Source organism: Somniosus microcephalus, chromosome 5 (genome assembly GCF_052327205.1).
Source record: "Somniosus microcephalus isolate GS21.2 chromosome 5, FLI_Smic_1.0, whole genome shotgun sequence".
NCBI lineage: Eukaryota > Metazoa > Chordata > Chondrichthyes > Squaliformes > Somniosidae > Somniosus > Somniosus microcephalus.
Genome location: NC_140991.1, coordinates 255,101,114 through 255,124,123, shown reverse-complemented (window position 1 = coordinate 255,124,123; position 23,010 = coordinate 255,101,114). Strand labels below are relative to the sequence as shown.

General features: G+C 43.8%; 1 protein-coding gene across 9 annotated transcripts in view; it reads right to left on the bottom strand.

Moving 5' to 3' along the window:
- The window catches only part of atxn1a (ataxin 1a), a 406,157-nt gene that overhangs the window by 24,721 nt on the left and 358,426 nt on the right, over positions 1–23,010 (bottom strand). The window contains exon 1 of one of the 9 annotated variants that reach the window (XM_085988848.1): positions 21,065–21,168. The exons of the other annotated variants lie outside the window; for them this stretch is intronic. The gene's annotated coding sequence lies outside the window, so the exon portion shown is untranslated. Of the gene's footprint in view, positions 1–21,064; positions 21,169–23,010 lie in introns of those variants that run through there. 9 annotated transcript variants of the gene reach the window in all.

Sequence of the window (23,010 nt, the reverse complement as noted above, 5' to 3'; positions counted from 1 at the left end):
TTTATTAGTTACTTAAACAGTTTTATTTACTCATTTCAAAATTATTTTGCTGATTAAACCCAAGTTCTGATTACAAAGATTTGGTTTTATTTTTGATCACAACTGATTTAATACACTTTTTAAAAGCTGAATTCAGGGGTAAAAATAAAGCCCCTATATTGGAAGGGGTTGAATTTTCTGTGGTGGTAGCAGGCACGATCGGTGGCGGGTTGGCTGGGAAAGTTGTTTTTTTTGACACCGCTTTCAACTCGCCTTTCCCACAGGCCCATCTGTCAGTGTGGAGCCGACCTGACCTGCAGCGGCAGGGGACCCAATTCAAATCATTATGAGGTACTTTACTGGCACAAGAGTTTTTTTTCCCCCCTATTTTTTAAAAATTTCCCTTCATGGCCACGGGATTCACACAGCTCAGGAACCACGTCTGTCAACCTGAGGCGTGAGTTCTGTGGCCGTTGCTCCAGCTGATTACTTGACAACATGGAAAACAAACCAAAATAAAAACATGTTGATTACATTAGCTAACAGATTGATGGAGATTCTGTTCTACTTGAAAAGCTACTGGTAAATGTTAATTTTTCACTGGCCATTCTTGGCTGTTGCCTTCCAACTGAACAGTAATTGCAGTGAATTGATCTGCACTATGAAAAATGACACATACTATTTTAAAACATTTTTGTGTTGTTTCTGGTCAGATTTTTCTCACAGTATACTGTGATTGTCCAGTTACACATTAAATCAAGTCATCATAACAATTTCATTCTCATCACTCATTCCACTGGTTCAATTTGTTTTCAGTCCCTGAATATGACTAATTTAATTTTTCAGTCTGAGACTTTAGGGTGAATTTCTACAGAGGTTCTCTCACTTGTCCATCGTTAACTTCAACAGAAGAGCTGCAGAAATCACAAACACATTGTAAGCATTATTTACACGGTTTGTCAGGGATTCCGCAGCTCTTCTGCTGAACTTGCAGAAGATTGTAAATCCACCCCTTTACAACTACATTTAAAATCTGCTTAATTTTATGTATTACTTATACACACATCTTTTATTTCTACCAGTTATTGATACAAGTCTATAGATGTGACTAAAGCACCAATAATTCCCCAATTAATGTACTTTCTTAATTATGTTCTTGATCGTATTTGTAGATGGAGTCATATTACTTCGTGATAATTTTATTTAAATATTTCTTTGTCACTCATAACTTATTATATTATTGTACAGTAAAGATTCAATACCCACTATGTTAGATTAAACTTAAAGTTTAATGTGGCCAGGATCCCTTTAAGGATCCCGGCTGAAATCGCGTCATGAATGATGTCACCAGATCCGCTCCATCTAATTGGGCCGGGTAACGAGCTGGGCAGGCTTTAATAGGCCCCATTAAGGTAAGTTCATTGTGTACAGCAGGATCGTGACTCGCCATGGACACCGCCCAGGTAAGGAAAATTCTGGCCAAGGTTTCAAGATAAACAGAAAGAATATAGGAATCTGTGGAAATGAAACACTTGGCATACAGCACACAGTGAAGAAAGGAGTTAAAAAGGAGAGGCAAAAACTAAACTGTGCTGCTTGTCATATTGCTAGTGGGAAATGTCACTGGTGCAAAGACATTCCAGGCCAGAAACACTGAGTATGCACTCAGCATGTTGTATCAAAGATGCACAATTAAATGCTTGAGGGATCCACTATCCTGTTTATGCTCACAGCTGCCTTGAGGGATACTAACTATTGCTGGTGAAACAATCTTGTTACATTTAAGGATTGTTTCTCTAACAAAAAGGGGTAAAGGGGTGAATAAAAGCCGGCACCAGCCTGCCTGTCCCTCACTACTGTCCTGACCCTTTTGTTATATCAGTTTATAGGAGGCACTTTAGCATTTTAAAGGAAGCAGAAACAGTTTTTTTTATAACCTTTTTCTGAGCTGTTTTACCAGGCTGAGCAAGCAGCACTTTACAACACCAAAAAGATTTATTTAGAGCCAGGGCTGTGACTTATAAAGGCAAAGGAGGCAGTTTGCAGTTGTATTTGACCTTGCTAGACTGCTGTGTTCAGTATTGGTCATCGTATTACAGGAAAGTTATTGGAGGGAGTCCATCGGAGTGTTTTGGGGCTGATTCTTAAACTTATGAGGAAAGTTTGTTGTCCTTGGAACCTTACTCTCTGGAGAAGAGGAGTGTGAGGGGAACTTGATAAGAGATCTTTTAAGATTTTCAGGGGAATGGAAAAATTAAATGCTGTTAAGTTCTTTTGTTGCCAATGAATTTCAGGAGTACAGGGTGGCAAAAGAAAATATAAAATTAATGTAACATTTTTCAGTAAGAGGTGATAGAATTTTGGCACAATTACCAATGGGAGTGGTGGAACAGAAAACCATGGGAACTTTAAAAAAAAGTACTGAATAAATTTCTAGTAGATAAGATTCAGGGATATTAACCCAGGATCACAGTAAGGAAACTGATGGGAGGTTTGGAAGAGTAGGCTAGATGCACCAATCGTCTTCCCCTGCTCAAACACTACTACGTCACTGTTTTTTATATTCTGCTGTAATATGTAACATCTATAGTCACAAATAAGAGGTGAATCACACTATTTTGCTTGGGAATTCTGCTTGTTTGCCAGAACGAGCAAGGAGTACGAAACTATGAGGTTCACAGCTGTTCCACATTGCACTGTGCTGTTACCAGTTAATGAGGGCCTTGCATATACAGGAAACTCTCGTTTAAACGGCACCTAAATATCCAGAATTCTCTATTAACCAGCAAAATTCTCGCTCCAAAAACAACACCTCAATAACCGGCAATGTTGCCGAGTCCGAGTCTCCCGCGGTGGCCGAGTTAGTCAGTGGGGGTAGTTCTCCAAACTGCCACTACTCGGCTTCTTGGCGCTGTCGGAAGTCGGAACACCTCAAAACCCCTGTAACAGGAGTCTGACTCTCCCGCGCTGCAGAAGATTTTGCTTCATTCCTCAAATTTGCTGAAAGGCATCCTTGCTATTCTACCCAAGAAGTTATGCACCTCCATATTCTGCATTCCACCTTTCTACAAAAAAGGCAAGAGTCCACTAAGCAAGCAGACATCCGGGACATGTTTAGGAAAGCTTCCAAAAGAGTTGAAGCAGTGGAGTGGAAGTGCCTGAAGAATCTGTTGAAGTGCATGAGCCTGATGACCCAGCTGACATGGATATTCCTGATGAACCAGTTGACTTGGAATAAGTGTACAGTCAACCACAGTACTTTATATTGTACTGTACAGTTGTTTATAAGTTTTGTTTTACTGTTAACTAATTAAAAAGTTATGGATTACCCTCAACTGGCAGTACTGTACTTAATCAAGCATCTTCCACCATCCATTTAACACAACATTCTGTAGGTGAGTACCCAATTACTGTATACTGCACATTTCTTGATTTTTTTATTTTTCTTTGTTAAAAATAGCCTCGGTAGATAACCCTCTCCGTCATCCGGAAACTCGCCGGTCCCGTCGGTGCCGGATGAAAAAGAGTTTCCTGTAATGCAATGGCCAATCCAGCAATACATACACTTTCAGTATCAATTCAAATGGGCTTTCTTTGTGCTAGTGATGGGGCAAACAGCAGCTGGTTTTATATTTCGCTTAGTGGGGTGCCAGGGCTACTGGCTCCTGACATGCAGATCTCACCAGGCCGGCTGCAATTTCACAGTTCACTTGCTAGATGACTGAAGGTTGGCTGCCAGGAAGACCCGGTTTAGCAATATGGGTCTGGCACCCCACTAAATGCAACATAAAAGCACCTGGAACTTGAGAGTAAACGAAAAGAATAAAACTAAAAACATGTACGTTAACAAAGGTCACAATCTTTAGAAGTTAGAATCATAGAATGATACAGCACAGAATGGGGCCATTTGGTCCATCGTGCCTGTGCCAGCTCTTTGGTAGAGCTATCCAATTAGTCCCACTCCCCTGCTCTTTCCCCATAGCCTTGCATCTTTTTCAAGTATTTATCCAATTTGCTTTTGAAACTTCTTACTGAATCTGCTTCCACCACCCTTTCAGGCAATGCATTCCAGATCATAACCTCTGGCTCTTTTGCCAATTACCGTACTCTATTAGAACATAAGAAATAGGAGCAGGAGTAGGCCATTCGGCCCCTCGAGCCTGCTCCGCCATTCAATGAGGTCATGGCTGATCTTCTGCCTCAACTCCATTCACCGGCCCTATCGCCATATCCCTTGATGCCCTTACTAGTCAGAAATCTATCGACTTCTGTTTTGAATATATCCAATGACTGAGCCTCCACCCCCTCTGGGGCAGAGAATTCCAAAGATTCACCACCCTCTGTGTGAAGAAATTTCTTCTCATCTCAGTCCTGAATGGCCTACCCTTTATCTTGAGGCTGTGGCCCCTGTTCTAGACTCCCCAGCCAAGGGAAACATTCTCCCAGCATCCACCCCATCAAGCCCTGTAATAATTTTGTATGCTTCAATGAGATCCCCTCATTCTTCTGAATTCAAGAGAATACAGGCCTAGTTTACTCAATCTCTTCTCATAGGACAGTCCCGCCATCCCGGGAATCAATCTTGTGAACCTTCGTCGCACTCCCTGTATAGCAAGTCTATCCTTCCTTAGGTAAGGAGACCAAAATTGTACACAGTACTCCAGGTGTGGTCTCACCAAGGTCCTATATAATTGGAGTAAGACTTCTTCACTCCTGTACTCAACTCCTGTTGTAATGAAGGCCAGCATACCATTTGCCTTCCTAATGGCTTGTCTCTATTTATAAAGCCAAGGATCCTGTATAACTTTTTAATAGCTTTCTAAGATGTGTGTACAAACACCCCCAGGTCTCTCTGTTCCTGCATCCCCTTTAAAATTGTACCATTTAGTTTATATTGCCTCTCCTCATTCTTCCTACCAAAATGAATCACTTCACACTTCTCTAAATTTCATCTGCCATGTGTCTGCCCATATCACCAGTCTGTCTATGTCCTCCTGAAGTCTGTTACTATCCTCCTCACTGTTCACTACATTTCCGAGTTTCGTGTATCTGCAAACTTTAAAATTATGCCCTGTATACCCAAGTCCAGGTTATTAATATGCATCAAAAAGAGCAGTGGCCCCAACACCAAACCCTGGGGGATATCACTATATACTTCCCTCCAGTCTGAAAAACAACCGTTCATCACAAAGTTCCACAAAAGTAGGGTCAGAAAGAGCATGTCTACTTGAACACAGGCTTTAGAGATACAGAGACTCACCCAGATTGATAACCTCTCTCTTCCCCTTCAGACTCTGACTCACCTGCTGTGTATTTCCAGCACTTCCTGTTTTTATGATCAAGATTTCACAATCTGACCCATGGCAGCCATTTCTACACCCGTTATACATTAGCCTATACGGGCATATAAAGTGAATATATTCTGAAGATAGCACTGCTGCTGCTGCAAAAAAGATGGAACTTTAAATCTCACTGGTTAAGACCAAGAAATTCTACAGGAGTGAATTTTTCAAGCCCTTTGTGGGGCATTCTCTCCTAGTATCAAGTGGCAATTACATCAAATTTTAAGTCACAAAGAAGATCATAAACATGCTTATAACACAATATACAAATGCAATTGTTATAAAATATTGTTTGAATCACAATCAAGTGACAGGTACTGATAATAGAGGGATCAACCATTCTTCTAATCAATATACAGGTAGACTATCCTTTATCCGAAAACCTCGGGACCAGCCGTGTTTCGGTTTTCGGAAAATTTCGGATTTCGGAAGGTATTTTATAAGACTGGGAAATTTGTCGGGGGTGGGTCGGCGGGGGGGGGGGTCGGCGGGAGTCGGGGTCCGCGGGGGTCCGCGGGGGGTCGTCGGCGGGGGTCGGGGTCGTGCGCCACTCTGGTCATGTCGTGCGCACGACTTACGCTGAACGAAAAAACCTTCGGTTTTTAGAGGGTTTCGGTTTTCGGAAGTTCGGATAAAAGGTAGTCTACCTGTATAGAGAATAGACTTTAAGTGCATCCTGTAAAGCAGCCTGCTACTGTTTTCTTATTCCAGTTGTGATAAAACTTGTACTAGGAATAAATACTGAATCCACATTGCAAACCCTGTCAATTGAAAGATATGGAGAAATCCAGAAGTTCAACTGGTAAAAAATAGAAACCTGAATGATAAAACTTGCTGGTGGAGCACTAGAAGGGAATTGGTAAGTCATTCAACTGTTACCACGAAAACATCTCAGTGTGCTGTGTATATAGATTTATCTAAAAGAAAAAGTTGGCTGCTGGGTGTGTGCCATTGGCTGTAACACAATCTCAGGGGTTCTGGTAACTACATAAACAGCCCAAGCTTTGCTTGCACGATTCAGGATGTCATTAAGACCACCCCACCCCCACCCCTGACTGTTAAAAGTGTTGTAATGTACTCCAAGCCAGCTGTTGTACTATACATAGCATGTTACATAGTGAGGATATGTTAATCACTGTACGGAGGTCATGCGACTGATGGGCATTCACTAATCTACAGCAGTAGAACTCATGACTCACTCACCAAACAGGAATTCTATCATGTGACTGACACCGTAGATAAATCAGAGTGGAACTTCATTATTGTAAACCTCTGATTAGCACAAACTGGTCCACAGGAAACTCCATTCACTACATAATCAGTAAAAATGTGTAAAGCCTCGATGAGGTGAATCCTTGTTGAGAGATAATTTGCTGGTGCCTATAAGTTTTTAAACAATCATGTTTGATAGCAATGAAGGTGGCGTTGTTCAACATTTACAAAAATCATCAGCATCAAACAACAAAAGGAAGAAAATTGGCAATTACACTTCTATCTTTTCCATTTCTCCCATGAAAGTGGTAACTTACACTGGCCCACAGATCTCTGGAAGGCAGCAACCCTCTCTTACCTTGCTTCGTGTGTGAGTCTAGACATGGAATGTCAACAGGCTTTACAAATGGAGCAGCCATCACAGCCAAGTGCGATTCTGTCCTTATTCAACATACATTTTCCAGCAGGGGGCACTGAATCACAATTAGGAGGAGTATCTCGAGTTTTGCAAGAATTTTCTCCTTCGTCCAAGGGCACGGAGGCCAATTTTAGTCTCTTTCACTGCTTTCCCAGCTGAGATCAGCTAACTTGACACTGAACACGAGACTTTGGTCTGTGAAACTCACCATCATATCAGACAGCTAAATTACACACGGAACAAAAAAAGTGTCGGGAGTGTAGGAAGGTGGTGAAGCAGTGATGACGCTCAATGACTCAGCTGGTAAAGTCATAATTGTAACAGTCATAAAGACTAGATGATGCAGGAGCAGTTCCTGCTCTGTACTACAACTGGCCTCAGCATTCCTTAGATAAATAGGTGACAATCTGGAAGGGCTCCCACTCCAGTTTGCTACCTAGTAGTAATTGCAGAAAAGTGCACATTGTACGGACATCCGGTGAGGACAGGATTAGGCTCTGTTATGATATCTCTTCTACGATAGAATCGCCAGCAAGCACTCAGACTAGGTTTGCACATGCAGAACAGCCACTTGGGAGAGGTCCCAGATGGCACTCAGCCCCTGTGAAAAAATATCCCAGAAGTACAAAATATTCAGGAGAGGAGGAGAAACAGGCAAAGAAATTGAGCAAGCACCAACAGAAAAATTACAAACACTCTCTGTTCAAGTACTAGGGATGTGATCCCTAAATGCTTCAAGTTGACCTGAATACTTTCACTGCTTTTTTTGCAACTTTAGTAGCATTACCACATAGGACTTCTCAGAGAATCAGATGCCTTCACGTGTATTCTTGAAATTACTCAGTACATGGGTTAATAGGTTAAACGGTAATTTAGTGATATGTCAATTTGCAGTGTTAAAAGGCACCATCAACTCCCAGTGCACTGGTCTCGAACACTAGACAGCATTCTCCAATGTTCAGACAACAGTCTTGCCTGTGGTTCTCCAGACCTGCTGTTGGATCTATCTCTCCCGTGTAACCAACTGGACGGCAGGAGGCGGCTTAGCAGACATGAAATGTAAAAATGGGAAAAGGGGTCCTCTCCCAGGACCCACACTGCATCGATCCATAACATCAAAACAGTAAAAGGAAATCAAATCAGGAGTTTTGAAATGGTTTCTTTGTACCAAATAGCAAAAAAAACTAAATAAAGCAGCACAGGGCGAGCAATTAATAAAACAGCAGCATAATGAGCTAATATTGGTAAAAATGGTCATAATTCACAAAGCAACAAGGACAAAATCAGTCTTCGCCAGGAGCACAAAACAAACATATAGCAAATCAGCAGCTGGTTTTACACTGCGCTCAATTATCTTTTCCTCAGACTTCAATGGAAAAGAAAATCAGGCACAGTGTAAAATGGGCTGCCGATCCGCTGTGAGCCCACCACTGCCGAAGACCAATTTCAATCCAAACATCTCTAAGCCGTGTGTACCATCTACAAGATGCACTGCAGCAACTCGTCCTGGCTTCTTCAGCAGCATCTCCCAAACTCGTGACCTCTACCACCTAGAAGGACAAGGGCAGCAGGCACATGGGAACACCATCACCTGCAAGTTCCCCTCCAAGTTACACGTCATCCTGACTTGGAAATATATCACTGTTCCTTCATCGTCGCTGGGTCAAAATCCGGAAACCTTCCCTAACAGCACTGTGGAAGTACTTTCACCACACAGACTACAGCAGTTTAAGAAGGTGGCTCACCACCATCTTCTCTAGGGCAATTAGGGATGGCCAATAAATGCTGGCCTTGCCAGCAACGCCCACATCCTAGGAACAAATAAAAAACAGGCACACAAAATGGTAGTGAATGAGGCTTGCACTTAAGGGTCTGCAGCACTCACCACTACTGTAATGGTGCTTATGAGCAGCTCTTACTCATTTTAATCAGCACACAGGCACTTGCTTCGTGCACTCGCCACACAGAAACATTCCTGTTTAATCGCTGCATTGAAAGATTTTAAATGATAATAAATGATAATAAATGTAATTTTAAAGGAAACATGCTAAACTCTTAGCTGAATTCCACCCATAAAATTCAAATAGACAGTTAGGGCTAGATTTTCATGGAGTCATCATGGAGGAGTGGACTCTATCATCCCCAGTACCCCTCCCCCTTTGCCCGGCACCTTCCCGTGCAAGCGCAGGAGATGCAACACCTGCCCTTATACCTCCCCCCCTTCCCACTGTCCAGGGCCCCAAACACCCCTTTCAGGTGAAACAGCGATTTACTTGTACTTCTTGCAATCTAGTATACTGTATTCGCTGCTCACAATGTGGTCTCCTCTACATTGGGGAGACCAAACGCAGATTGGGTGACCGCTTTGCGGAACACCTCCGTTCAGTCCGTAAGGGTGACCCTGAGCTGCCGGTCGCCTGTCATTTCAATTCACCGCTCCATTCCCACTCAGACCTCACCATCCTCGGCCTCTTGCATTGTTCCACGGAAGTTCAGCATAAGCTCGAGGAACAGCAACTCATCTTCCGATTAGGCACTTTACAGCCTTCCGGACTCAATATCGAGTTCAACAATTTCAGATCATAACCTCGGCCCCTATCATATTTTTATATATTTTTTATCCACCCTTTTGGTTTGTGCCTTTTCCTTTTTTTCCTCTCTCCCACATGGCAGCTGTCTTTCATTCGGCCGGCGCATTTCACACTTCATCTGGAGCCATCTTTTGTCTCTTTACCTGTCCTATTACCATCTCATCTCGCCTTGAATATCTCTTAATGTCTCTTAACGTCTCTTCACCTCCCACAGACCTTCCCTTTTGTTCCTTCATCCCCTCCCCCATTTCCCAGCTCCCAAGTCTGCTCCGCCATTCAATAAGATCATGGCTGATCTGATCTTGGCCTCAACTCCACTTTCCTGCCTGTTCCCCATAACCCTCGACTCCCCTGTAGTTCAAAATAAGAACATAAGATCAAAATAAGAACACAAAAGAAACATAATGCATGTGAAAGACTAGTGAAGCTGTATTGCCAGTTGTTGCAGTGAGAAAAGGTCAGTATCCAAAAACAAAACCCAGCACAAGCGCTCGTGGAACAAGCTCCGAGTAGACATGACACAGACAAAGAGTCATACTGGGGCTTGGCAGCATGACTCTTGACACTGTTGGGGGAGGGGGTTGGGAAGCATGTGAACCAGAGTTTTTTATTTTATTTTACTTCTTATCCGCGAGCAGTACCATGGGATATCATGAGCAAGTAGATATAAACATAAGTTTAGGAGATGGTAACAAGATTACCTCAAGATCTCAGTAAACTCAATTTAAAAAAGCCAATTATGAGGTGCAGATGTGCCTTTCACAAAAAAATAACCCAATGCATCACCAAGAGGAAAATGATCCCAGCAAGAGAACAATCATCATTATAATAAAATACAACCAATTCCTTACTCTACAATTTGAAATCACACGGCAAAGACTCCGCTACCATACCAGGACAGGCCTCTCATACGACAAGGGCTGGAAACAAATGGCAAAAGCTGGGCTGTTGTAATAGGTGATAAGTATCCAGATTCCCAAACTCAGTGGTATTAGCAGCAAGTGCAAATGTTAATGGCAAAGTTTACACACAAAGAAACACCCACAAGACTTATTTGATGAAATAGAGGTTACAAATTTGTTAAGGATAAATACAATCTTGAGGTTTCAGTTGATGGTCGTGGTCTCATAACACACTCCCACTTACCTATTTTCTCTATCATCCACACCTTTCTAAATGACTCAAAAGCTTGCAGATTTCAACTGGGCTGAACTGCCTCCTTTCAGTGAAACACCATCAATATTACATTAACATGGAGCATTATATCCATTTATTTTTAGAAAAATTCATTTAGAATGGGAGGAAGGACAGGGGAGAGATGGTTGGGAGGGAGTACATGAGGAGAGAAGTATTGGCATAAGAATGGGGGTGGGGGGGGAGAAAGAGAGGATGGGTGTGAGGAAAGGGACAGGGCCCGCATGTGTGCTGGGGCTTGGACAATTTGCATATAAGTGTCTCACTGTTGTGTTGGGGGCCTGGCTTTGTGTGTGTGGGAGGCCTCGACATTTGCATGCATGGTGCTGCCTCTTAATATATGGAGTCTCACAATTTTGTGTAGGAGGTTGTATGAATTTTCTGTGTATTGGGACTCATTTCTGCAAAATCATGCGGTCCACTCACTGGTTTCGACATGTGTGCTATTCCCCAGCTCCCAAAGGTTGGACATCCTTGATCTAGGCTCACATGAATAGCCACTTGAAGTACTTACAGAGGGCAACCTGTAGCCCAGTAGGAGTCTGTGTTTTCAGTGAAGAAGTGGAGATACTTCGGAGGGAAAAAATCTACAATCACTGTCCGAGTTTCCAGGCTGAATTGGAAATTATATCATCTCTTCCCTGCCATTCACAGCCTCCCTCCCCAATTGTTGACATTCAGCTTGAATGTGCAATCACACCTCTGGGTTCTCACCCTTCTACAGCAGTAGGGTCTGACCACAATACAAGCAGTGAGAATTTTTAAATTGACAATCACCATAGATTTATGCATTTACAATTGATTCTTGCTATTTTACACAGGCAATTTGAGAAGCTGTGGGTGTATAAAATGACAATGGACGCAAATTAAGATCAATTATAAAAGAAAACTTGCCGTAGTCGGGTAAGGCAGGTGAGCCACACAGCCCAGAATCGCTCCCCAGTATCTACCGAGTACGTTGATCTCAGCCAGGGCAGCAGTAAGGGAGCTATAAATGGCCTCTGCATCGTAATGCTGACCAATATCCACTGACCCTTGCTGCAAAATGTGAGCGATTGAGTGAGTGAGAGAGCAAGAGATAAAGAGAGACCGAGAGCACGAGAGAAAGAGAGACCGAGAGCACGAGAGAAAAAGAGAGTGAGAGAAAGAAAAATATGATGTCAGGCGAGGACAGGATCAGGAACAAAAACAAAAACAGAAAATACTGGAAACACTCAGCAGATCTGGCAGCATCTTTGGAGGGGAAGGTATGATTAGCATTAACCCTACCATTCTCTCTCTCTCCAGATGCCGCCTGACCTGCTGAGTGTTTCCAGCATTTTCTGTTTTTATTTCAGATTTCCAGCATCTGCAGTAGTTTGCTTTTTTTGAAGACAGGATCAGGTTTGGCTTTGATGCCCTCTCCACCTGGTGTGGTCGAGCAGCCTGTCGGCACTCACTCTTTACTTCACACGTTAAGAATGGCCACTTGAGCAGGTCCCAGAGTGTGGCGGGCATTGGTGAAACCATACATCAGCAAGGAGACAACAGCTTCAGGAAAAGGTGAGGGTTAAACGGGCAGGAAAAGGAGAGAGGGATTTTTCTTTTGAAGTAAAGAAACTGCATTTTAATCATTGCACAAGTCTGAAAAGAATGCGGATACACAGCAGCAGCAGTTTCCTTTTGCAGAATTTGTTCATTTTAATTCTACAATCACCATTGTGGAAGCAACAGCACCACATTGATTGCAGCGGTTGAAGAAGATGGTCCATCACCACCCCTCTCGGGGCAACCAAGGATGGGCAATAAATGAGGCCTTGCCAGCGTCATCCACATCCCGAGAGCAAATCTTAAAGATTCTAAGCAAAGTCAGGAGTGTCTTCACACCAAGCTAATATGAAAATAAGTTTTCTATTAAAATAGGTTTTAAATTACATTCACAGCCATTTAGTTTTAACTATGCCAAAAAATATATAATTGAAGCTGTAAAAATATATTCATCAGCAATTGGAACACTGATCCTATATCGGTGCTATTAAACATATTACTTCAATGTGTCACTATGGAGGGTGGGGGAGGGGGGGGAAAGGAGAGAAGAGATGGCTCCATCCCAGCAATCACTATCATGTGCCTTTAGTTACTTTTATCTTCTTGTACCACTGACTCCTGCAGCTGGTAGAGACCGAAAGCTAAATGTGCTACATTTTTGTTAAGATGGTGGCCCCTCTTTTTAAAAAAAAAAATGGCACCTTCCTGACTACTACCATTCTGTCTGTGGCCAGTAAACGCACTGTCCTGATGGTGGCAGCAGTAGTGATTTATGACATCAATACCTTGCACACACGCCATAGCTATTAAACCACCACACGCAGTCTGTGCACGTGCACTATAGCAAGACCAGAGGCGCAGTTGATTTACAGGACCAGCGGCGCCATCCACTGGCAAATGCAGGACTGCAGCGCAGTTAGGTTGCTCTCCTCAGGCTTGGGCTGGAGTATAAAAACAGTTTTGAATACTGAAAGTCAATTTGTAAACAGCAACTGTGAGCATGCATCATCAGGCAGGCAAAGAAAGAATTATAAAACTCTGATTTATATTAGAAATAGGTTGGGTACCTACTGCCAATGAAGTTCCTTTACATCATGTACGATAGCAAAATACTGCGGATGCTGGAAATCCGAAATAACAACAGAAAATGCTGGAAAAACTCAGCAGGTCAGGCAACATCCGTGGAGAGAAATTTGAGTTGACGTTTTGGGTCGAAACCCTTCTTCAAAACTGGAAAGAAAATAAAATAGATCAAAGGCAAGGCTGCGATCGAACAAAAGAGACAATAAAAGCTGCCTTTTGTCTCCACGGGCCTATTACCATCTCGTCTGGCTTCGAATACCTTTTATTGTCTCTTTTGTTCGATCACAGCCTTGCCTTTGATCTATTTTCTTTTCTTTCCAGTTTTGAAGAAGGGTTTCGACCCAAAACGTCAACTCAAATTTCTCTCCACGGATGTTGCCTGACCTGCTGAGTTTTTCCAGCATTTTCTGTTGTTATTTCCTTTACATCATGCTAGATTCATGTTAGTTGTCGTTTCCTGAAACGTGGATTTCATGTAGACAGTTGTAATCTGAATGTAAAACTCACTAAAACCAGCCGCTCCAAAGGCTTGAGCGCAGAACTGGGTAAATCGTAATCAGAGTTGATCGCAAGCAGAGTGGAAGAATTTGGTGATAGTAGGAATTTGGTGGCGAGGAGGAAGGCAGTATCTCACGCCCAACTCAAAAGAAGGACTCTAAGTTAAGTATCTAGATGTCTAATATATAGTTTCTTTGTGTTTAGTATCTCTGTGGTTCTCGTTAACTTGAGTAAATTTTTGTCTTTTTTCTCTCGAAGTTAGGTCAGTGGGTTAAACTAAAGTTTAGTTAGTAGTCTATTAAACAGAGATGGCAGGGCATCTCAGTCCTGTCAAATGCACATCCTGTGCCATGTGGGAAGTCTATGATACTTCTTGTCTCCTGGACAACCACATGTGCAGGAAGTGTTGTCTGCTGGAGGAGCTTGAGCTCTGGGTTTCGGAGTTTGAGCAGGGGCTAGCGTCACTGCAGTGCATCTGCGAGGCTGAGAGCTTCATGGATAATGGATAGCACATCTCAGGAGGTAGTCCCCCTGCAGCTTAAGAGTTTGCAGACAGAGAGGAATGGGTGACTGCTAGATAGACAAGGAGGACCAGGCAGGTAGTGCAGGAGTCAATGAGTGCATCTCATTCTCCAACCGGTATTCTGCTCTGAATACTGGTGAGGGCAATGGTTCCTCTGGGGAGAACAACCAGAGCCAAATCCAAATTCACGGCACCATGGGTGGCTCAGCTGTATGGGGGGGGAGAGAAGGAAGATCGGGGAAGCAATAGTGAGAGGAGATTCAATAGTTGGGGAACAGACAGGCGTTTCTGCGGCCGCAGACATGACTCCAGGATGGATGGTATGTTACTTCCCTGGTGTCAGGATCAAGGATGTCACTGAGGACATTCTGAGGGGGGAGGGTGAACAGCCAGAGGTCGTGGTCCATATCGGTATCAACGACATAGGTAGAAAGTGGGATGAGGTCCAGGAGGCAGATTTTAAGGAGCTAGGAAAGAGATTACTTAGCAGGACCTCAAAAGGTAGTAATTTCCAGATTACTCCCGGTGCCATGCGCTAGTGAGTACAGAAATAGGAGGATAGAGCAGGTGAATGCATAGTTGGAGAGATGGTCATGCAGGAGGGAGGGCTTTAGATTCCTGAGGCAATGGGACCGGTTCTGTGGGGGGGGGGGGTTGGACTTGTACAGGCCAGACGGGTTGTACCTCAACAGGGCTGGGACCACTATCCTCACGGGGAGGTTTGCTAGTGCTGTTGGGGAGGGTTTAAATTAGCTTGGCAGGGGAATGAGAACCTGAGCCTGGATTCAGAAGGGAGAGAAGCAAAGCTGGAAATGAAGGCAGAAAATTAGTAAGTGAGTTTGGAAGGCAGAGGAAACAAAGGCTAGAAAATAGACAACAAAGGGGGTTGGCAGTGCTTAATGCCATATACTTCAATGCAAGGAGTCTAGTGAATAAGGCAGATGAGCTGAGGGCACAGATAGACATGTGGAAGTATATCATCATAGCTATTACTGAAACATGGCTGAAAGAAGGGCAGGAGTGGCAGCTCAACATTCCTGGTTACAGGGTTTTTGGACAAGAGAGGGGGATAAAAAAAGGAGGGGGGTTGCAATATTGGTTAAAGAAACAATTACAGCTGTAAGGAGGGAGGATATGTTAGAAGGATCATATTGAGGCCATATGGGTTGAACTGAAGAACAAAGAAGGGACAATTACACTGCTGGGAGTGTACTACAGATCCCCAAATAGTCAGAGGGAGATAGAAGAGCAAATATGTAGGAAAATTTATGAGAAGCGCAAAAACAATAGGGCAGGAATAGTAGGGGATTTCAACTAGCCTAACATTAACTGGGATAGAATCAGCGTAAAAGGTATAGAGGGTGCAGAACACTTAAAATGCATTCAGGAGAACTTTTTTTAGCCAGTACATAGCAAGCCCAACAAGAGAGGGGGTGGTTCTGGACTTCATTTTAGGGAATGAAGCTGGGCAGGTGGAAGGGGTATCAGTGGGAGAGCATTTTGGTGGTAGTGATCATAATTCAGTTAGATTTAGCGTAGTTATGGAAAAGGACAAAGATAGATCAGGAGTAAAAGTTCTCGATTGGGGAAAGGCCAATTTTACTAAGCTGAAATGTGATTTAGCAAAAATGGACTGGAAACAGCTACTTGAAGGCAAATCAGTGTCAGAGCAGTGGGAGGCATTCAACGAGGAGATAGTGAGGGTTCAGAGCAAATATGTTCCCACAAAGAAAAAGGGTGGGACTCCCAAATCTGGAGCCCCCTGGTTGTTAAGGGGCATGCAGGGTAGGATAAGGCAAAAAAGGGAAGGTTATGTCAGATACCAAGAGCTAAATACTACAGAAAGCCTAGAGGAGTATAGAAAGTGCAGGGGTGAAATTAAAAAGGAAATTAGGAAAGCAAGGAGAGGGTATGAAAAAATATTGGCAAGTAAAATCAAGGAAAACCCAAAGATGTTTTATAAATACATAAAGAGCAAGATGATAACTAAAGAAAGAGTAGGGCCTTATTAGAGACCAAAAAGGAAGCTTGTGTGTGGAGGCAAAAGACATGGGTATGGTTCTTAATGAATACTTTGGGGTAGATTTTCCTGAACCTGTCGGGAAGAAGGCAGGACTTCCCATTTCGGGTTTTTGACCCGCCTACTTAGACGTCCGGCCAATCCGCGTGATTTTCCCTTGATTGACCTTGTTGAGCCCGCCCAGCGGGCTCAGCAGGCCAATTAAGGGCCACCCGGCAACAGGTGACGTCAGAGACTGCAATTTCATCTGTCAAGAATTCTTGACAGATGAAATATCAGTGTTTCACAGCTGTTTGAAGCTGTGAAACACTGACACTCTGAGTTCTAACATGAGTCCTTCTGCACAGACTCAGTTAGAACTCTCACCGGCACTCAAAGCTGAAGGCTGTCACTTTTCACAGATCGCAGCCGTTCAGCTTTCAGTTCCGGCTGAGTGATGGGCTCCCGACGGCTACAGGAAGAAAGGCTGTTAAGGTAAGTACAGGTAAGTAAAAGTTCTTTACACACTTTAGACACACCAAACACATTTACCTTTACACTCATGCACCCATCACTCACCTGGGCACCGACATCGCGACCCCTCTAACTCCTTCAACCCAACGGCCCGCCTGCTCTAACCTGGCGTGGTTTGGAGCCGTCGGGAAACCCACACGAAACCCCTCAAAATAGGGATTAGGCTAAAAACTGCCTGTTAACAGGCAGTTAATTGGCACTAATCCCTTCCCGCCTGGTTTCGGCGGGTCCCAGTGCGGGGCGGGTACCCGCCGCCCCTGAAACTTACGTGGGGCGGGGTTTTGGGCGGGATGGTGTCGGGACCCCCAAATTCGGGATCCCCCCCCCCCCCACACACTTGAAACCCCGCCTGACGGCTCCACGAAAATCTAGCCCTTTGTGTCTGTCTTCACAAAAGAGAGGGACGATGCAGACATTGTAGTTAAGGAGGAGGAGTGTGAAATATTAGATGAGGTAAACATAGCGAGAGAGGAAGTATCAAGGGGTTTAGCATCTTTGAAAGTAGATAAATCACCAGGCCCGGATGAAATGTATCCCTGGCTGTTGAGGCAAGGGAGGAAATAGCAGAGGCTCTGACCATAATTTTTCAATCCTCTCTGGCTACAGGTGTGGTGCCGGAGGACTGCTAATGTTGTACCATTCTTTAAAAAGGAAGGGGTAGACCGAGTAATTACAGGTGAGTCAGCTGAACCTCGGTGGTGGGAAATTATTGGAAAACATTCTGAGGGATAGTATTAATCGTCATTTAGAAAGATACGGATTAATCAAGGACAGTCAGCATGCATTTGTTAAGGGAAGGTCATGTCTGACTAACTTGACTGAATTTTTTGAGGAGGTAACAAGGAGGGTCGATGAGGGCTTTTGATGTAGTCTACATGGATATTAGCAAGGCTTTTGACAAGGTCACACATGGCAGACTGGTCTGAAAAGTAAAAGCCCATGGGATCCAAGGGAAAGTGGCAAGTTGAATCCAAAATTGGCTCAGTGGCATGAGCAAAAGGTCGACAGGTGTTTTTGTGACTGGAAAGCTGTTTCCACTGGAGTTCTACAGGGTTCAGTCCTGGGTCCCTTGCTTTTTGTGGTATAGCACAATGATTTAGACTTCAATGTAGGGGGCATGATTAAAAAGTTTGCAGAGGATACAAAAATTGGCCGTGTGGCTGCTAGTGAGGAAGAAAGCTGTAGACTGCGGAAAATATCACTGGACTGATCAGGTGGGCAGAAAAGTGGTAAATGGAATTCAATCTGGAGAAGTGTGAGGTAATGCATTTGGGGAGGGCTAACAAGGCAAGGGAATACACAATAAATGGTAGGATACTGAGAAGTGTAGAGGAACAGAGGGACCTTGGAGTGCATGTCCACAGATCCCTGAAGGTAGCAGGACAAGTAGATAAGGTGGTTAAGGCGGCATACGGAATGCTTGCCTTTGTTAGCCGTGGCATAGAATACAAGAGCAGGGAGATTATGCTTGAACTGTATAAAACACTAGTTAGGCCACAGCTAGAATACTGCGTACAGTTCTGGTCACCACATTACAGGAAAGATGTGACTGCACTAGAGAGGGTACAGAGGAGATTTACGAAGATGTTGCCAGGAATAGAGAATCTTAGCTATGAGGGAAGACTGGATAGGCTGGGGTTGTTCTCTTTGGAACAGAGGAGGCTGAGGGGAGAGTTGATGAGGTGTACAAAATTATGAGGGGCCTAGATAGAGTAGATAGGCAGGACCTATTTCCCTCAGCAGAGAGGTCAATAACCAAGGGGCATAGATTTAAAATAATTGGTAGTAGAATTAGAGGGGAGTTGAGGAGAACTTTTTTCACCCAGAGGGTGGTGGGGTTCTGGAACACAGGGCTGAATTTTGCCGGGGCTCAGAGTGTGGGTTTGGAGGCGGGTCCGCTGTCAAAATCGAAATGATTGACAGCGGGTTGGGAGCCCGCTTCGAACCCACCTCCATGTAAGTTTCCAAAGTGTCGGGTTTGCGAATTCAAAACAGATCCAACACCAAGCGGCGGTGGAGGCATTTAAGATAGCTAAATGCTTGTTAAACACATGTTAACTACTATATTGCCAGCCTATTTCTATTTTACCACTTTTTTTTTTTACGAGGTTCATGTCGTCCGGAGATCATGTCAGGTAAGTATATCAGGTTCTCTCTGTCTCCCCATTGCTGTGAATAGGTGACAGCTGCAAAAGTGGTATGAAAGCTACCATTTCACAGCTGATCACTTTCCAATGTCAGAAACTTGAGCCTTCAGGACTTGGAAGACACTTTTGAGCTGTATGCAGTTTGGAAGTGTTTGGAGTAAACTCTCTATCCACTGTCACCTCCTTGGAGCAATTGACAGATCACTTCTGTCATCTCAACTTCAGCTACCATCTATTCCAGTAACATCAGTGCCCTTGAAAAAATCTCACCTTGGTCCTCTGAATCCCTCTACGATCAGCCTCAACACCAACATCGCCAGGCACACCAATATCATCAACAACACCACCAACTTTCTCCGCAATCACCTGATGCTGCACAGGACACAAGCCATCAGCACCCGACCAACGTTGCTGCCTGGGAGGACAGCGATGGCCATATTTACTTCACTTGATGCTGTACACCCTGGCTGCCAAATGATGTGCCAGGTTGACACCATCCCACACCAACACCTAAAGCATCTCTATAATGTCCAAGCCATTCTTTTCACACTCTTCACATTTGTGGGCGGGCGGGGGAAGGAAGTTATGCCTCAACATTCACTGGAACTCACTAAGATAATCCAAAGGTGAGCACAGATCTGTTCAATAAGGCAAAGTGTTGAAAATAAAGATTTCAATGTTTGACAACACATTAACAGAAAATTTACATGAACACTGCATAAGACACCCAAGTGACTACCCTTATGTGTTGTTCGTTGGTATGATTGGACTAGGATGAGGGCGAGTGTGAGGGGTGGCTAGTAAGATGGGGAAGTGATAATGTAGATAAAAAGGGATAGGTGGAAGTGCAAGGTAAGTTGGTGTGAGTAAGGATGTGCAGGAGTAGGGTAGGGAAGGCAGAGTGATGGGGATGTGGCGAGTGGCACAGCAGGATGAGGTTGAGTGTGGCTTTGCAGTAACGTTTTGTGATCTACTGAGATCATTGAAAGGTTTGTGCCACTGCAGCCAGGTACTCTTGACGACATCTCTGCTTGTGCCCGCCTGTGCAATGTGCAATCAGGCTGCGCTGATCTCCTGGGGAGGTCTCTTCCGCCCTTGGAAGGAAAGAGAATCTCCATGTGCTGTGACTCCCTCCATAAGCATATGGAGGGAGTCATGCGAGAGCCTGGGTGCAACCATCCACCTTTGTGCAGTGCTTGTCAGTGTTTGCAGCACCTCAAAGCTGCAGAACCCAACAGAACAAATGTCAAAATGAATGTGGACATGGTCCCTTTAAGAAAACCGGCTGATGACGCGTCATCAGACCCGCTTCCGTTTAATAGGACGGGAACCCTGCAGGGTGGGCTGAACAAGCCCAATCTACGTAAAATCACAGAGAGCGGGCTGGGACCGCAACACCGAACCCGGCTGGCGAAATCGCGGCCTCACTGTCTGAAAGGGTGGTAGAGACAGAAACGCTCATCACATTTAAAAAGTACTTGGATGTACACTTGAATTGCCGTAACCTACAAGGCTACGGACCAAAAGCTGGAAAGTGGAATTAGGCTGGATAGCTCTTTTTTGGTTAGGTCGAATGGCCTCCTTCTGTGCCATAAATTTCAATGATTCTATACCAGCTACCAATAGTGATAGGGAGTCCTGGCAACTTTACATTCATCTTGCAGCTCATGCTTCAGGAATCGGCAGCACTAGTGTGGGTTCGCACAATGTGAAAGCAGCTAAAAAGAATTACACCACTAGGGAGGAGTGCACAGTACTGGATTCATCCCCAATCTATGTGCCTTTTTTAGTCATTAGAATTTATGTCAAATCATCTCAAAATAGGGATTTAAAGGGGAAATCAAAGCCCGACAGTATAGTATTTGTAGATCAGATTTTAAAAATTCCATCATGTATATAAGTGATATAACCAATTATGTCAACTAAAGTAGATCAGTACAGTACATTGCACCTCGCTCTAAATTCACTGATTCTAAATTCAATTTACAGTATAAAGGCTTCCAAAAAATGTACTCACATTTTTCTGAAAATTGTCTGACCTTGGAATCTAATCAACACATGCTTGTTCCACAGAGTGCGTCATAATTTGGACTTGGAGCTAGTTCTACACAAAGGCCCTGGTCCAGCTGACAGGAAAGACAAACACTCAATCAGCAGCACGATTTAACGTTGACCCATGCAAGTGAACAAGTCGTTATCATTTGCTTGCCTACTGTATTTGACTAAGCTGATGCTATTTCAGTGAGCTTTAGTGATTTGAATAACAAATACCCATAGCCACACGCGTCTTCACAAAACTTAGCAGAATGGTCTCCACTCTCACCGTGACATCTGCTCTCAATGTGGATCTACCACCATTTCTGTTCCCACAGGTGATACAAGTTTTCTACAGAGAATTATGGGCACACAGTGTACATGTTAAGTAAATGGTGCACTGAGAGTCTACAACTCGGCCTCATTGAGTTTATTACAGTGCAATGATGCACCAGCACATAAGCACTAGCCTGTCTAGTTCCATCTGTGACAATTATAGCAAATAGCTCATCGCAAGTATAACCTGACTGGGTCAGAATTGTTTGGGCACCCTTCCCAATATCGCCTCCTTTGGCTCACTGTCTTTCCTTACGCATCTGTGAAGCACCCTGGGATATTTTTCTACATTTAAGGCACTATATAAATGCAAGTTTCTGTTGTTGTAAGCATCAGTTTAATTTACCTGTAACTGTCTGAAAGACTGCATTCCACCCTCCCCCCACCCCACAGTGAACACCCACCACCCTGCTCCTTGGCAGCCAGAGGTTGCTGGCACTGATTCATCTGAAGCTGGAAAAACATTAAACAACTGTGCTGCCACTTCATCTACTCTGCAGTCTTCAGTCTCTCCCTCTATCCCGCTGCCTTTGTTTACCAAATTAAAAAGTAATTCAGCACATCATCCCTGGCAAAAATGCAGACAGCGCACAAACTCAGGAAATAAGGCATTCACCATCACGGGATGATAAGTAGAAGCAGTAATTAGGCAGATTTGCTGCATTAGATGTGGTATTTTCTGTTCTATATAATAAAAACTGATTCAAATTTTGCAATGCATCATGGGCAACTCGGTTACAATTTTCAACCAGCGTCCTTATGTCCCCCTTACTATAAAGGTGCTCTCCGATTGCAAGAGTGCTGGACCCCACCACACAGTATAAATAACTCAATGCTCCTTCTGTTGGAAGTCACCAGAAATGGGGCTTCACTCACTGCCTCGAACCAGAAGTGTCATTGGCAAAGCTGAACAGCTTCTGTTGGCAAGGTTTGCCATCAAGCCTGTCATTTTGGGATGGGAAAAAATCCACAAAATGCAATTTTGTAATAAAGTCACTTTGAATCATGTATGAATCTCACAATACAGCCTGTTGCCAAATCCAGTCTGTAATTACAGAGCACTGCCACTGGAAAATGTACAATAATTATATGAAGAGGAGTTAAAGAAACTATCCTGTCTCGTTCCATCTGTGACAATTATAGTAAATGGCTCATCACAAGCAAAACCTAATTGGGTCAGAATTGTATGGTCACCTCTCAATATCGCCTTCTTTGGCTCGGTGTCAATTTTTGCCATTACGCCTCGGGACTTTTTTTTGTTAATCATTGCAAATGCCACTATGAAGATGATTATCCTACTGGTAACACGTTCCAACAGCTACTGGGTATGACCAGGCAACAAAACGATATTTTGATGATCTGAATTACACTAACATTTTATAAAAAGGCAGTGGAGTGGTGTATAGCACAACACGCAAGTTGCTTTTACATTGAATGAGACCCACGCTAATGTAGTCTGTTTCCAGAAGTGTGGATCCCACACAGCTGATAGCTAGTCACATGTAAAACAGCCAGGACCCGCTAAAAATGGGTTTTCCGGACTGTCAGACTTGACAAGTCCCAGCAGCTTTACATTCAGCTATCGCTGGCAGC